Here is an 18,080-nt window from a genome sequence, read left to right as displayed (position 1 = left end):
AAGGAACCAGGTGTTAGGGAAATGCACAATACAAAAGGGTAACAGTAGTTTCACTGAAACACCCTATAGCAAATGCTTATCAATTTTCACAATATACCTGCTAGAATTTTGATTGGAATTGCCTTGAACCTACATGTCAATTTAGAGAGATATGACATCTCTATATTATTGAATCTTCTAATCTATTAGGAAGATACAGCCTTCTATTTATTTAGGGCTTCTTTAATTTCTCTCAATAATGTTGTATTGGTTTTTCCTGTATAAATGTCTTGAACATATTAGATTTTATCATATATTTTTATGTTGTTGGTGCTACTATAAATTGTTTGTGTTTTACATTCCATTTTCTACTTTTTTGTTATTGATATTAATGATTTTTCTAAGCTAAATTTGTAGCCAGCAATCTTGCTAAATTCACTTATTAATTCTAATAGTTTGTAGACCATTTGGATTTTCTATGTATACAATGTCATTTGTAAATAATGACAAATTTTTTCTTTCTCTTTTATATCATTTGTCATTACTTACACTGATTATGAATTCCAGTATAATATTGAATGTAAGTGATGACAGCATGCATTCTTGTCATCTTTTACTTTATTATAAATACTGATATATATGAGTTTTTATCCAACATTTTACTTTTTGTTTTCTATTCCTAAATGTTGTTATCATTTGTCTCTCCTTTCTTTCTTTCCTGGGAGCAATTTGTCACTTTTGCTTCATTTATTTTTTTTTTTCACTTCTTTGAGGCAATGCTAACCTTAGAGGTAAAAATATATATCCCTGACTATAAGGTTATAATAATATATATACACTTTTATTACTTCCTAGAAAATGCTAAACCTTTAACTCCACTTAACTTCTCCCAGTTTTGGTGTTATTGATATTATAATTTTTAATTCTACATATAACTTAGAAGCTGAAAACATTATGATTGCTGTTTTTTACAACTGATAATCATTTATATTGACCCATATATTCATCCATCCACATGCTTATTGTTCCTACTATTTGTTTCTATCTGAGCTCATTGTCTTTCCACCTGAGTAGTTATCCCTTTAGAATTTCTTTCAAGGCAATTCTGCTAGAGACGAATGGTGTGTGTGTGTGTGTGCGCGCATGCACACGGAGGAGGATTTGGAAGAAGGGGTCTGGAAATGTTTTCACTTTTGAAGGATATTTTCACTGAGTATATAATTATTGGTTGGTAATTATTTTCTTTCAACACTTTAGAAATGCTGTTCTTTATATTCTAGTATACGTTGTTTTTGTTAAGAAGTTACCTCTAAGTTTCCTTGCTGCTTCCTTGATGAAATGTCTTTGTATTTTCCTTTGACTGCTTTTTATATTTACCTTTATTGTTGGTTTCTGAATTTTACAATAAGGTTCTTAAATGTGGCTTTCTTTTCACTTACCTTCCTTGATATTGTAGATCTCCTTGAGTTTGCAGCATGATGTTTTTCATAAGTTTGAGAAAATCATCCAGTATTAGCCATTTGCTCTTCTACTTCATTTCCTTTCTCCTCTCTCTCTGAGTGTTCAGTTGTACAGTTTAGATTTTTCCAACATGTCCCATATAGCTCTTACAGTCTTTTCTGTATTTTCCTTCCTTTTTCTCCTCCATATGCTAGTTTGGATACTTCCTACTGATCTATATTTCAGTTTGCTAAGCCTTTCTTCAACATTGTCGAATCTGTGGTTAAATTTACCTATTTAGTTCCTAATTCCAGTTATATTTTTCAGCTCCATAGTTTCTGCTTGATTTTTTTAAAACACAATTTCCAATTCTCCAGTGAACTCCTCGTCTTGTTATGTATGTTGAGGGACATGTTAACATCAGTTATTTTAAAATCTGTGTGTGATAACTCCTGTATTTGGATCACCTGAGGGTCTTCCAATTGTATATTTTTATCTCTTGATCATGTATCTTAGTATGCCTGGTACTGTTTTTATTAAATGTCAGATATTGTATATGAAAAAATGCAGAATCTCTGGATGATGTATTATTTATACAAAGAGAATTCACTTTATCCTCTGATAGAAACCTGGAGTAGGGGAGATTGCCTTATATCAAAGAGGGATTGAGATAATTTAGAGTTGGAATTTTAGCCAACTTTAGCCAGTTTAGCCAAAATCTGGTTCATCTCCTTTTTTAGATTTACATGCCTAAAGTCTGAAGCAAGATCCTGGAGTTTATATGAGGGAGCTTTCTCCTTCATGGGTTGCTGAAACCTCACCTAATGTGTTTCATCCCTTTTAGCTCAATTTCTAGGCCTCTTACTCTGAGCAGCTTAAGAATCAGCAAATGCCTCATGTGGAGAACCAATGACAACTGTTGGGATCACTTTTCTGCAGCTCCCTTCAACTCAGAACATTGGCCTCCCTTCAGTTCAGAATGGGATGTCTTCACAGGCCCAAAGTCCAAGTATTTTCTTCCCTAACCTGTTAGATTGCCAAAATCTATTCTCACTTTTCTGCCTCTTAGCAGCATCCCTCTGCCCAGTTTCTAGCCTGTCAACAGGCAAGAATGAAGAATCAGCAAATGACCCAAGAGGAAAAAAAGAGGAGCACAGAATGTATGGCTCGCTTAAATGAGCTTCCTTTCTCATAAGAATCTTATCCTCATATACTGACTTCCTCAGAAGCAATCTAATTCATTTTTTAAAAATTTATACTATCTAGCTTTTTTAGTTTTCTTAGTGGGACAATTAGCTCCTCCACTTAGATGTTCAATACTGTTAACTTTATTTTACATTTTTTATCTGTCTGCCTGACTAGAGTGTAAGCCCTATGAGGGCAAGAATGTTTGCCTATGTTCACCAATGTATCATGTGTGCCTGGAAGAGTGATAAGAAAACATTAGAAACCAGAAAATATATTTGAATTGAATCAAATATCTTTTGGGGACCCAATACATGATCTATTGTGAAAGGAAGATCACTTCGAGCTTAATGCTCTGCAAACCTACTACTTTCGAGTACAGTTTCCCCCCTTTGCTACCCTATTCTGCTTAAGATAGACATTCCAGATTAGGAAGAAATTTTTACCCCTGGGTATAGTTGTTGCAGACCTCATCAATATTTACTATTACAGTGGCGTATTCAGGAACTGAGAAAAAAATAAGGTAAAATGGGAGAGTTTTATTTGATAAATTTATTGTTGGCTAAAATGGCTATGGACTATTTAAAAGTAGATTTTGTGTGCCTTAAAAATTAAGATTCCCTTTGTAAAACAAAGAAGAAGATTGCAGAAAACATAAAATGTTTATAGCTCCAAAATATTAGAGCAAATGTAAAGTCCATTTTCTTAGTACCAGGTATCAATGAGCTCCCAGGAATCCTATAAAACATATTTCTAATTATTTTAGTGAGACAAAATGGAGAAAAGAAAAATAAGTAAAAAACACCTGGTCACTATCTGATGTCTAGTGAACATAAAGCAAATTTCAAAGTGAATTGTGAAAAACATCATTATAATAGAGTATCTGGGTAGATCTGATCAGGCCAATAGATCTGCAATGTGAGCAATTCTGAGATAGAATTGTTACTGAACCAATGTGGGGTCGCTTCTTGGTGAGCTGAAATCAAAGGTCTCAAAGGAGACCACAGGGAATCACTTCCAAATCTGTGGCTCCCTAAGCAAGGCAAAGCAGGTGCCTTTTATTTCAGTTGGAGAGTGAACAGTCAAAAGAGAAGTTTTGTCATCACCTGTAGAGGTGGGTATAAGCTTGTCCAGGAATACTTTGAAAACATGCTTTCACATACCTTGCATGTTATGCTAATAAGGCTCAAGCCTCTGCTGGGGCACAGATCTTAATACTAAAATGAAGCAAAGGTAACTTTTGGGCACTTCTCAGCTGTCTGTGCAAACACTGCTCTTGCGGTGGGGTTTGGACTGATTCAGGGCGGTTGGTAATTGCATCTCTTAACATAACTAAAAAAAAACTTTGAGAAACAGTTAAGCATATTTGAAGCCTCTTTGAGATACTTGGGCAGTTAGTTGGCGACAGAATTACACGCCTAAGACCTCAGTAGACAGCTTCACATATTTTAGCACAGACCACAGTCAATTGTCCTGAAGATTTTATGTCCCAAGCTACTTTCTGCCTGGGGTCCAGTTAATGGGCCCTCACATATCATACAGCTTGTTTAAAAACTTATGGTGATAAAAACGTACCTGAGGATAAAACTCTTTATTTCCAGAGAAGATGAGAAACTGCTCTGGTCTACACTAATTGAATCAGTGTTATTAATAATAGGCTGACATCCCTTCTAACTGGATCCAAATATTCAAAAGTGAGCACACCTGTGATCTTCAATAAGTATAGATCTATTATTTTATTAAATTCTACCAAAATCTACCAAAATTTAACAGCAGCTAAATGCTTGACAAATTTTATGTTTCAGACCAATATTTTCCATGGGTATCAGGCAGGCAGTAGACACAAATCTACACCTATCCAGAGTAATGCTGTTTATGACTCAAGGAAAAATTCAGCAAGAAAAACTATTAGTTTACTTGTAACTTTACTTGATCTTTCCTCAGCATCCATTCTGTATGCAGGGCATAGTTTCTGCAGAGCTTCAGGGTAACCTAAAGAAGGCAGTTAATAGCCCATTCATAGAAACTTGAGGAACTTATTATCCTTCAGAACTCAAAATATTTCATGGATGTGGTAACTCAAGATCATATTAAATAAGTACGTTTTGTCCCAGGTTTATATAGATTCCGGAAACTCATTTCCCCAGTCTAGAGGAGAGTGGAAGGTGTGGTTTTAATGTCAGTCTTTTCAGAGTCATGGCAGACACATCTTGACTTTTTCAATCTACCTCAGAATTTGTGGAATCACAAATGACATCTCATTTTTGAAGATTCCAAGTTATTTAGCTTTTAAATAATAGGCAAGTCTATCGTGGCCTTAAAAGGCCATTAGCAAGAAGAATATCAAAGACGTCTTATAGAGAAATGTCTTTAAGCAATGCGATCGCAAATAAATAGAACAAAAGAAAATCTGTGTGCAAATGTACTACCATTGGGCAATTTTACCTTAAGAGAATTGATGAATCCTAGCAATGCTGGTGAATAGGGAAGTATTTGAAATTGTTCCTATTTGCCTGTCAATATTACTCCATTATATTTTAATATTTAATTTTAAAGATGAGTAATAAGCCAAGGTTTAAAAGCTAAAAATAGATTTCCATTATATACTCCTCATCTCAGAAGAGGCAGAGCCTATAACAGTGATCTTCTGATAAAAAAGCTAACATGTTCCAGTGGGAAAACACAGAGTTGCTTTTTTTTGGACCCTCACTTTTTTGCTTGTTATTTTATGATCACATATCATTTTAGATGAGTTGGTTGCCAATCCCTCCATAATAAAGGAGAAAAGGACAAACAATTTTGTTATAAACATATAATAAGGTTTATTATCCTAACAAGGAAATACCAGAAATAATAACCATTCTAGTAAATTATTGCCTGAAAGAAAGTCCACAGATCCACATAAAGTTATTATTATGAGTGGGCATTACACAATTTTTCAGTGACAGTTTAAAATCTGATTTGTAGCATGATTTTAAAGGGAGCAGCTCCAAACTCAATGAAAGACCCACTCACTTAATTTGAAGAGTCCCTGGGAGTATCTCCCATGTGCTGAATATTGTGTGTTCACTCTGTTCCCCTCAGGACACTGCCGTCACAATGTTATGATCTGCTGTTCCTATCTCTTCCCTGGAATCTGATGCTCCTGCCGCCTCTAATAGTCCCTGCTGTTTAGGGTGACCACATGTTAGATCATCCAAACTAGGACACTTGTGACGATGAAAGGGAGAACTCTCACTAATTACACCAGGGCAACAGGTGTTAACTAGACTAGTTTTGAGCAAATAGATATATTGTTACAATTCCAAAGTTGTTTCCATTATAGCCACAATGGTCCAAAGCCACAAGATATTTTACAAAAAAGTAGGCATCATACTTTGTTACTAGCACCCCAAAACAGTACTGTTAGTGCCCTGGCTGACAGCAACTACTTAAGCTTTGTCTTACACCAGATCACTTCCAAGGACCAGACCTAAATTCAGGAAGTGAAGATGGGGAAAACAATCTCTGCCCTGGGACTCAGAGTGATAATAATTTTAAGATATAACTCTAATCAGAGGCACAATGAACCCTATTAACAGAACAGGAGACGGGGCGCTGAGGAGAGAGTTGGACGATAAGGAATTTTCATGAAAACTTATGGTGGAGGTTAGGAACAGTGAGATCTGATGTCTAATTAGGGGTTTCTTTTGTTCCTTTTCTGCATTGCTATTCCCCTATATGTATCTTCCTTAAAACTTTAGTTAGTAAATAGAAGCCCAGAGCTAGCTGTAGTTCAGGGAATGAAGGGAAGGTAAATCCATGGATGGGATGAAACAAACTGGAAAAAGAACTGCTCAATATTGATGACACTGAAGAACAGGCAGAAACGACCAGCAATGAAGCCTAAATAGTGGTCCAGAACAGGAGATGATCAGGAGTAATCTAGAACCAAGAGTCTCTAAAGACTCCCATTCAGTCACCCTTCAGGTATTCTATCTCCCTCTGCATGGCACACTGTTCTCTCCTAAGAAAGTCAACTAAAGGTTAAAAATTGCTGGTCTCTCTATTTCCTAAGTATTTCCCAAAGAAGGGCCAATCTGCAATATAGTGGTTCCACTTTCTGGGAAGGTGTAGAATAACCAGTAGTGAATCCAACAAGGTCACAAAACTGTGAATCAGTGAAACAACTTTGATGCCATTTTTTTTAAATCTTATTATGGATAAACTGAGTTCTAGCCAGCTTCTCATTGACCATTACAATGAAGGAAAGTAATGCAAAGGAAAAACACAAAAAATAATATATATGACCTTTCAAGAAAAGAAATTCCCAAGAACTTCATCTTGGAAATAAATATATTTGATATAAAAGTAGGCTGTGAACCTGGATACAAAAACCTCTACTGTGGTTTGTCAATCAAATCTTTCATGACCTCCTTGGGTATCCTGACAGCTTCTGGTTTGAGACAAATTTTGTCTCAGTTTATCCAAGTCTAACAGCTTTATATTATATTGGAGAAACTACGTCTTAAAACATTTTATCCCTCATACAGTTTGAGAAAGTACACCATTCCAAGAGGAAATCAGAAATCAGTTAGGTCTTTTTTGTTGTTGTTGTCATTTTAAGTTAGATAAGGAACTTGGAAGGATTAACTTGTGGTTCAATAAATCTTGGGAACATTCACAGAAAATAATTACTAACAGAGCTAAAAGATTGATACAAGGAGACAGAGATAGAAGCAGAACGGCAGTGAAATAAAGGAGCCATTCAACTTCCCTTTGTGGTGTGGTGTTCTATATAACCCTCCCTGCTGCCTCACTTCCTTAACTATAAGGAGGAAAATGCATATCTACCTTACAGTTAAAAGTAAACATAAGATTAAAAAAAAATTCAAGGCTAAAATAGAAAATCAAGAATATTTTAAGATCTAAATAAAAATTAACAAATAATGTGGGATTTTAATTAGCATTAAAAAGGTAATCAAACAGATATAAAAGAATAAAACCAAGTAAACTAATATCTTAAAGTTCTCTAAAATTCTGAAAGAAACATAAGCTAAACTACATAAAATTTGAAATAAAATATTCTGAAGCTAATATGATAGCAAGTAAAGAAAAAAGATGTAATATTAAAATAAATGTAAAAATCTAACATGAAAATTTGAAGTGTAAAATTCAGATCAAGAAGAAATAAAATGATAAAGGTAAGTTTTTTAAAGGGTAAAGTTTACCATAATGGAGAAAAGAAATATAAATCCCAGATAAAAATCAAACGTAAAAACCATCTAAAAGGTAGATCCAGGATTCCCTAATAACAGATTCCTCTTGGAGCAGCAACAGACTTCATGGATTGAAAGCCAATGGGACACAGGAAAAAATACAGCTCTACCTTTATCAATGGTTTTTGACTCAGAAGTTGTTCACATTTAATTTTCAAACAGCTTTAAAAAACAATTATTTGGTTCCAAGTCCAAAGCAGTTAGATCCCACATATCAGAAGGTCTTCGGAAAGAAGACTGCCCAAGTAGATATGTTGAAAGTAGAAAAGAATAATGATTTAACACCTCATAGTTAGAGATGAACACGAAGTTATAAAAGCAATACAATTCTAGAACCAGAAAGTTTAATAGTATGCAGCTAGCAAGACAGAGGACAATTAGCATTACATATTTGAATAGACTCCAAGTCAACTAAATTATTTTAGTAATTACAGTATTGGAAATTCATAATTTAAATTAAGTTTTAAAAATCTGAAACCAGGTTTCATTCTATCTTGTAAAGGAAGTAAAGAAGTATGAAATTACCTTTGGAAATAATTTTATCAAAACAATTTTTTAAGGTTTTAATACTAGTGTAACTTTTCCTGTCTGGAAATCTCTCTCCCTATTACACTATCCCTCTAGTTGCCCTCACAATCAAGCTCTTCAACAATGACAACAACAAACTACAATCATTGATTCCTAAAACACTGAAATTTTTTTATTTACTTTCACTAGGCACTGTACCAAAAAAGAATATTTTAGAGCTTGAGAGCTTTGAGGAACGAATTTTGATATAGCGGCAAGAACCTATCTCTTTGACGTTTTGGTTTCCCTAATTAATTTTACATTATGACTATAAAAATTTCCTATCCCTTTCTCATTTACTTGTTGAAAACTTTTCTTCTCAGTAGGGTGTTTTACTGCTTCCTTCATATCCTTGTTCCTGAGACTATAGTTTAAAGTATTCATCATAGGAGTAACAACCCCATAGAACATGGATGTAAGTTTGTCAATAGCATCCATGCCATCTGAATTAAGTGTTTCTTTAGACCTGGGCTTCATGTACATAAAGAGAATGGTTCCACAGAATATTATCACCACGGTCAGGTGGGCAGAAGAGGAGAAAACAGCAGCGGTGTCAGTATCAACAATGTCATGGTCACAAGCATTATGAACTAATTTCCTGAGATTTCAGCACAGGGCAATTTCAAGACAGCCAGAATTTCACAGGAGAAATGATTGATGACGTTATTCCAGCAGAAGGTCAATTATACCACAAATGCAGTTTGTACTGTAGAGTTGACAACTCCTGCAAACCAGGACCCAGCTGCCACGGGCACATAGGAATTCTTACTCATGATGACAGAATATCTCAGAGGGCTACAGATAGCCACATACCAGTCAAAGGCCATCATGTGCAGGAGCACACACACTGTTGTCCCCATGGCCAAGCAGAGGAACACCCACACTGCACAGCCAGAGAAGGAGATGGTCTTTCTTTCCGAGAGAAAGCTCACCAGCGTGGAGGGAATGGAGGTGGTGGTGTAGCAGATGTCCAAGAAGGAGAGGTTCCCCAGGAAGAAGTACATCGGGGTGTGAAGGTGGGAGTCCAAGATGCTGATTAAAATAAGGGTGCCATTGCCCAGAAGGATGACCACATACATTATTAATACGAGCACAGAAAAGAGCAGCTCAAGCCTTGGGTAACCAGAAAGCCCCTTCAGAAAAAATTCCACCAGAATGGTTTGGTTTTCCTGTTCCATTCTACTGTTTCTCTTTCAGCTGTAAGAGTACATTAAAACAAAGTATGTATTCTACTATGATTACTTTAAACTGTGTACCAATGCACAAGTACCACACACTCCCAGAGGGGAAAAAAAATAAAAAAAGAAAAGATCAAACGAAAAAGAGAAGAAATAAAGAAAAGTGGACTGAAGAGAGGGAAGATATGAATGGAGAGAGGGAAGGGAAGAGGAAATTAACATGTTTCAAGCTACATGCAACATGCCACATAATTCATTTAATCTCATCACTGTTCTAGGAGAGAGGTATTTTTATCCACATTTTACAGATAAATAAATCAAAGCAGAAATCTTAAGGCAAGTTGACTAACGGTACATATACAGCAGAGCTAATATTCAAACCTAAGTCTTCTTTGCTGAAGCCTGAGCTTTTTGTCATACTTGTCATCACATATGTTAACTAGAGGTTATAATAAAAATGGGTATTGTATTATGTGTAACTGAACAGTAAACCATTTTTGTTGGCTACAGATCGCCACACAACAGATAATGATCTTGTCACTCCTTGAAATTATACTGTTATGTTTATTATCGGTCTTGTGCAGTAGCATGTCAACTTTATACAGGCAAGTACTTTTTCTTGTTTACTGCCACAGTCCCAATATCTACAATAGAGAGGACGCAGAGATAGAGGTTCAAAAATATTTGTTGAGTAAATGAGTAAAATCAATGACAAAATAATGACTAACATTTCTTACTCTGTGCCAATCCTTTACTAATATGTGCATTACCTAATTTAATCTGACGAGCAACCCTATTAGGCAATTGCTGTTATTATTAGCATCATCTCCCTCATCATATAGAGGAGGAAACTAAGGCACAGAAAAGTTAAGTAATGTGCTTAAGGCCAAGGTCACATAGCTAAATAAGTGGTAGAGCCAGGACTTAAACCCAAGCCATATGGCTGCAGAGTACAAGCTCTTAATTGTTCGCTTGGCAGAGAACTTGGCTCACAGGCTACAATACCTTGTCATCTAATTGACAGTACCAACATGTCAAAAGAAATATCAGACCAAAAAAGGTGATTGGTCAGAAAAAAGCAAGATTTCAACATGACGATTTGAGAGCAGTTGATTTTGATACTTTATATTTTGCTAGGAAATTATTCATAGAATGACAACAAATGTGTTGTCATGGAGTTGCATTTAATCCTTACAAGTCTGTGGTCTCCCTTATATGAGAAGTTCTAGGTCCTTTTTCATTACTATTCTCAATGGATTTTTTTTTCTTTATTGGTGTCACAAGAGGTTTTCTTATATCATAGGTCTTCTCCAAAAAAAAAGCTTTTGGACAGATTATCCTTTGCACGCTTTTTATAGTTGCTTTTATGAGAGTATTCAGTCCATTCATTTTAAAACATAATTATTAATGTACTTCATTTTTTACTTTCCGTATATTTTATTTTTATTACTTACTTATTTTGCATTTCTGCATTCTCTTTTTTCCCACTTCCTTATCTTTACTGGTTAAGTTGTCATTCACTATTTGTTTTCATTAAGTTGAGCATTTTACTCAGTTTTTCCATTCCAAAAGTGGTTACCTTCTCTTTCTCTACTCTATAATTTGACTTACAGGACCCAACCCTTTGCTCATAAAGATTAACTATTTTTTCTCTAGAGAGAAACTGTCTAATCTCTAGAGATTACTGTCTCTAGACACTAGAGACAGTCTAGTGTCTAGACTGTCTAATCTAGAGAACTGTCTAATCTCCTAAATTATCCCTCAAACACTAGTTTTTGTTTTTCTTTCACTTAACTATGTTAACATAAGTATTTTTGTATTAATACAAATTCTTCAAAAATATTATTAATAGTTGTAAGATAGTGCATTGTGATGTACTACAATGATTTCATAATTCTTCATCATCAAAATAGACATGTATGAAAAACTACTTCAAAAGCATGCAATGATGCCAAAAATTATCTAGAACTTCAAGTCCTGTGGGAAATAAATAGAAATTTATTAGGTAGTATCCATAGTCTTAAATTTTTTTCATTTCCTTTACCCAAACAGATTATGGGACCCTATCTTATAAAAGTAAACAAAAATGCAAGAAACATTTCAAACACGAAGGTATTCAATACATACTCTTTTGAAGGATGAAATATTTGGAATCTATCAATTGCTTCCTAAAGGAGTTACTCTAGAATTGTAAGACAAATACAAGTAATGGCCTCTACTCAATTAATTATCTCTTTCTTTAAAGCACCAAAAGAGGTGGGTGACTTCCCATAGGAATGTTTGCAAGTAAAATCTTTTGGCAGCCACTGTTTTGGAGCTGTTAGAGTGTCAAATGTACTACCTTAGTCTCAGCATAAAATAATTATTTTCCGAAAATAATTTCCAAACAGGAATGAACAGTTTGGAAAAGTTAAAAGAAACAAAATGCCACTTGACCTGATTCATACCTTCCCTAAAAAACCTTCAGTATAGACTTCAGACTACTGATGCTTGTTCAAAGCCTCTATCAGACTTTTACTGGCAGACTAAGAGCGGGTTGATTACGCTCCTGTAGTAAATCAAATTCCAGTCTTAAGCAGTACTGAATAGGAGTGGATTTTGGCCTGTCCACCTCTTCCTGCTCTCTTTGTAAGCCTGTACAATTTGGCGCAGCTTTCCATAGCCAATAGGATCCTGAGCCTTCTTCTGTGCTGACTAAATGGTCTGACCCTTGTTTCCTTAGGGAGCAGCATAACTTGTTGGCAAATGACTATCACAAGGCAAATCCTATAACATCTCCACAGCCATCGTTTGAAACTACAAGGATATATTTTGCAGCCGTGGTACAATATCATGAGAATGCAGAGATGTTTTTATTTTTTTTATTTATTTTGTGTGTGTGTGTGTGTGTGTGTGTGTGTGTGTGTGTGTGGAGATCAGCCCTGTGTTAACATCTGCCAATCCTCCTACTTTTTTGCTAAGGAAGACTGGCCCTGGGCTAACATCCGTGCCCATCTTCCTCCACTTTATATGGGACGCTGCCACAGCATGGCTTGATAAGTGGTGAGTCGGTGAGCGCCCAGGATTCGAACCGGCGAACCCCGGGCCGCCGCAGCGGAGCGCGCACACTTAACCGCTTGTGCCACAGGGCCGGCCCCCAGAGCTGTTTTTAAAAACACATTCTGTGATTCATTTGCTATAAACAGGAATGCCATTTGCTAATATTTACTCTTTAATTTTAGGATTCAATACTTAATTTACTCTTTCAAATTGAAGACGTTTGCTCCATGCTCTTTGGTGCACAACTCAGGTGCTTTAGCTAACCCAAAATTCCTTCTTTAAAAAAATTTTGGCTCCAACTGCAAATTCAACAAGTGGAAGACGAAGGACTTTCATATGGATAGGCTATGTGCTATTTGGTTGCTTGTATATCTAAAATCTAAAGAACATGGAACTGTTTGCAATAAACTACACAGAAGTTTCACCTCCAAGTCTCACCAGAATATTCAGTTTCACATTATCTACTATCCACTTACTATTCTTCACACAATTGAAGTACCAATGGTGCTGTCCAAGGTATTGGAGAGAGATGATCTAAGAGGTCTTGCTACTTATGTGTGTTCTGCAGAAAAGCACCATCACCTAGTAACATGTTAACAAATGCAGATCTCAGGACCCATCTCAGCCCCACTAAATCAGAATCTGTATTTTTCAAGATTCTCCCAAGTGGTTTATATATATATATATATATATATATATATATATACACTAAAGTTTGATGGACACTCCACTAGATCAGTGGCCTCTCATCCTTGGTTGCACATTAAAATCGTCTGGAGAGCATTATTTTTTTTAAATGCCTGATTCCTACCCTTTTGCCGACTTATACAGGTTTTGGACGATAATAAAGTGTAGTAAAAAATACATGGGGTTTAAAATCAGAAAAATCAGATTTGAATGGAAGCTTCTTCACTTGCTATGATTTTATAAAAATTTCTTCTCTCTAGATTTCGTTTTCCGCAGAGAATTACAGTGATAATAAGTAATGTGTGTGAACACATTTGTAAACTGTAAAACCCTAAATAAATGATATTGTTAGTGAATGTCATAGTGTAACATCAAGTAAATCTTTATTGAAAAGAACAAAGCCTGTTCTCTCCAAAATAATGATTTTGAAAGTGAGGTTTGTAGATCAACCGCCTCAGAAATAACAGATGTTTGTTGTAAACGCAAATAATTCTTCCCTGCCTCAGACCTTGTATATTACAATCTCAGGAAATGGAATATAGAAGCCTGCATTTTTAAGTTACCAGTGTACCTCAGCCGCTTTATGGGCTAGGAGAGGAATCCCATGAGCTAATCTCACTGCTGTTACCATTACTCCAGCTAGCGCTCCCATGGTTGTTGGATGTCCTACCCCAATTACCTCCCACTTTATGTAATTTGGGACCACTCATTTAACTCATATGCTGTTTCTTTTTCTGGATTATTCCAGGCATGAAAAAGTAAAATGGAAAGGACAAATTGGACAACCGAACTTGAGTTTATTCTGAGAGATCTTTCTGAGTACCAAGGAGCTGACAAAATTCCTTTTTGTCATATGCTTAGTGATGGTCACCCTTCTGGGTAACAGCGCCTTGGTCATCTTAGCCCTCCTAGAATCCCACCTCCACATGCCCATGTACTTCTTCTCTCTTTTTTTTCTTTTTGTGAGGAAGATTAGCCCTGAGCTAACACCCAATGCCAATCCTCCTCTTTTTGCTGAGGAAGACTGGCCCTGGGCTAACATCCATGCCCATCTTCCTCTACTTTATATGGGACACCGCCACAGCATGACTTGACAAGTGGTGCGTCGGTGCGTGCTCGGGATCCAAACCCGGGAACCCCGGGCCGCCGAAGCAGAGAGCGCACACTTAACCACTACGCCACCAGCCTGGCCCCCCACATACTTCTTTTTTGGTAGCCTCTCCTTCCTGGATATCTGGTACACATCCTCTTTTGTCCCCTCTGTGCTGACAAACTTCCTATCACAAAAAAAATTAGCTCGTTCACAGTTGTATTATATAAATGTCTATCTCTTTATGAGGGTCCATAGAGTGTGTGTTCCTGGCAGTCAGTGATGGCATATGGCTCCTACATGGCCATCAGCAAACCTCTAAGATAGCCCATCATCATAAACAAGGCAATTTGTGTGTAGATAGCAGCTATTTCCTGGGGATTAGACTTTCTCAACAGACTGGCACAAAACGTGCTCATATTATGAGTGGTCTGTGGGAGAAATATTATTGATCATATTTTGTGCAATATTTACTTTAATAAAGCTAGCCTGCACAGATATTTTCTTGAATGAGAGTGTAATAATGTTGGGTGATGTAATATTTTCATTTGCTCCATTATGCTAATTTCTGTTTCCTATATTTTCATGATCTATTCTGTACTGAAAATCAATTCAGCTGAAGGAAGAAAAAAGGCCTTTTCCATCTGCTCAGCCCACAGACCAGTGGTGATTGTGTCTTATGGGACAATCCTCTTCACATACATGAAGCTAAAGTCCAAAGACATGACTTCAGACAAACTGATTACCCTGTTCTACGGGGTAGTCACCCCCACGCTCAGTCCTATCATCTGCAGTCTGAGGAACAAGGAGGTGCGTGAGGCTAGGAGAAAATTAACAAGTAGACTGTTCTGGAGAAAATGATGAGACACTGGCATCTCTGAGTTTATCTTTTGAATTTACAAAGGAAGCTCACATATTTTGAAGCAAGAGTTTTAAATATAAACAGTGCAAAAGAAGGTCATATGCAGAATCACAGAATTTCAGAGTTAGAAAGAAATTTCAAGATCAATAGCCTAATAATACCACTTTCTGAAAATGACTGTATTCTCATAAAAATTAGGGCTAAGTAGTCTAAGAAATGCAAGTAAACTTATGGGAGCAAGACAAAAAATATTTGAAATTAAGTCTTTCCAAGAAGATTCAATACATAACAACTACTTAACAAATAAAACAAAATGAAATCCTTTTGAAACATTTGTTTGTTTATGCTTGCTTTTTTTTTCTTTTACCCAGAGACTTCATCTGCCCTAACCTACATTTCCAACTACATATTTCACCTTCTTGTTTCCTGCCCATGTTGCCCCCATTCACTTCACACACACTGTGCTCCACTCACTATGTAGTTACCCAATTATTTCATGTTCTTTCTCACCTAAGGATAATAGCACATGCTATTTCCTTTGCATTGTCACATTTCTCCTTCTTCTCTAGCGAAATCTTAGCAATAACAGAAGAAATAGGTCAAGTGTTACATCCTCTGTAAAGCCTTCCAATATTCCTTTGTGTTAGTTACCCCCTCCTCTATGCTATCGTGACCCTTACCTACTACAGCAATTTTTCTTTTATGCTATAACCGTTTGTGGGCTTGCAAAATCTTCCCAATGGCAGAACTATGGCTCCGTGTTCTCTGTATGAAGTACAATGCCAAGTTAACCAAAAATAGTGGCAGTCATTAACTGTTGAATTAATTAATTAAAATGGAAAAAGAATAGTAAAAATACAAGTCCAAATATCTGAAACACCACACAGAGAACTAAGAGAAATGAACTTTATATACTATTTTATCCCCCAAACTACAATTCCAAACACTTTTGTAAAACAGCAACTAATCTTTAAATGTAGGGGAAAATGGAGGATAAAGGACTGAATAAAATATACTGAAAAGGTCATGAAAATTTCCGCTTTGAGTGACCATTGAGTTGTAATATATAGTGATGTTTCTTAAGACATCATTGCCCCTCTGGTTTTATATTTCTGCTCCAATTCTGCACTATAAACTCAGATTTTAATTTTAAGAATGTATTTTAAATTAACTCCACATATATGGTGGTGATTTCTGAAGAATGTTGTCAAAATACCTCGGAGGAGAAGGATCTTTTGTTGTTTTGTTTTGTTCTTGCCACAAACAAAATTCCGTTTGCAGCACAAATGAAAAGACCCTGATTCAAAATCAAAATTCAGAATCAAAATTGTAATTCTTCTTCAGAGAAATGGCACCATCATTAATAGATAACCTTTTCTTCACTTTTTAAGAATTTCTCACAGTTCTTGTCGTCTTGAAATCTCTGTTGATATTTAACTTATTCCTCAAACGTATTCTAAAATTAATATGTATAGGAAATATAGACAGACAATGGGCTTAAGTCTTGGCTGCCATTTATGATCTGTGTGACCTTTATATGAGCCTAAATTTTTTCATCTACCTTACAAAGCCTTCTGGAACTAATCCTTGAGAGCAGGGAAAATGTTACATCCAGCATTGAATTCCCCAGCCCCTAATAGTATTAAATAAGTGAGAGAAGTAATCAACGCAAAAATGAAGGCAACACTTACATTAACACTATCATCATTAGTTAATTAAAATTATTTTTTAAAATAATGTATATATGACACCTAGCACAACACATAGTATATATTATGCATTAATTAAATAATACTGCCCTATCCATCCAACACCTTCCTCATTTGCTCTCTGGTTCTTGAAAATAAGGACATTAAACAAGAATTCCTGGGTGTCTGTATCTGAATGAGACAGCGAGGGACTATCATATGTTGTACATTCCATCAACATTAATTAATGACAAGGAACTTATAAAAATAGCATATACAAGTTACCTAGCACATTTTATGTACATATTATGCATTACTTTAATATTACTTCTCATCCCATCACTTATTTTCCTCATTTGTTTTCTGAGTTTTGGAAAATAACATAGTTAATCATGGATTCTTGAATGGTTGTATTTGAATAAGGCACAAAAAGGAGGGAGCATTAGCAGGAGATGAACTCTGGAGGGAGGCCTTCATTTTACCTGATCAAGGAAGGAATAGACTAGAAGTAGACTAGGGGTCAAAAGAGACTAAAAAGCCAGATAGAAAAAAGGAAGATAATAAAATGTAATGAGCCCCCCCATGAGCCAGCTGCTTTCACATAATGCCACATTTAATCATTAATGGGATAATAATATATTAAAATCTGACTATTAAGTTATTATATATTATTTAACTCTTGCAGTATGCTCAACTCTGGCCTCAGGAGAATTTCAAATTCCTTATTCATTGTAGCGTGTTTTCCATCCCATATATCAGCTTTACTTTGTTTTTGAGGCATTTTAGGAAACAATGTAAGTACGATCCATTAGTGAATTAGGAAGGAAGAGGTGTAAACATTCTAGTCACAAAATGTGAAGGGGGGACTTCTGATTTCTGCTGCTTGAATAAGCTCCTATCAGACTCAAGCATCTCAGAGTTGACAACTACAAACTTTGCACAAAATACAAAAAAAGAAAATCACTTGGAAGAAGTGATATTCTGGTGGAATTTTTATGGCTATAGTCTGAACTAGGCACTGTATGGAGTAGTAAAAACTGGTAGTAAACTGGCAGTCTTTCTGGACAAACCAGCAGAGCTCTGGGAAAACACAGGCACTGTAAAGTA

The 18,080-nt window shown here is 35.9% G+C and overlaps 1 long non-coding RNA gene and 2 pseudogenes across 5 annotated transcripts in view; 1 reads left to right on the top strand and 2 right to left on the bottom strand.

Moving 5' to 3' along the window:
• Positions 1 to 18,080, bottom strand: part of LOC147913243 (uncharacterized) — a 162,388-nt gene that overhangs the window by 108,560 nt on the left and 35,748 nt on the right. The gene's annotated exons all lie outside the window — the stretch shown is intronic.
• On the bottom strand, positions 8,726 to 12,459 carry LOC101403820 (olfactory receptor 13C2-like; annotated as a pseudogene).
• LOC147913244 (olfactory receptor 13D1-like) lies at positions 14,197 to 15,284 on the top strand (annotated as a pseudogene).

This window comes from Ceratotherium simum, chromosome 29, assembly GCF_057802395.1.
Source record: "Ceratotherium simum simum isolate JZ-2026a chromosome 29, ASM5780239v1, whole genome shotgun sequence".
In the NCBI taxonomy this organism is placed as follows: domain Eukaryota; kingdom Metazoa; phylum Chordata; class Mammalia; order Perissodactyla; family Rhinocerotidae; genus Ceratotherium; species Ceratotherium simum.
Note: the sequence above shows the minus strand (reverse complement) of the source record. Positions and strands in the feature narration are given on the sequence as shown.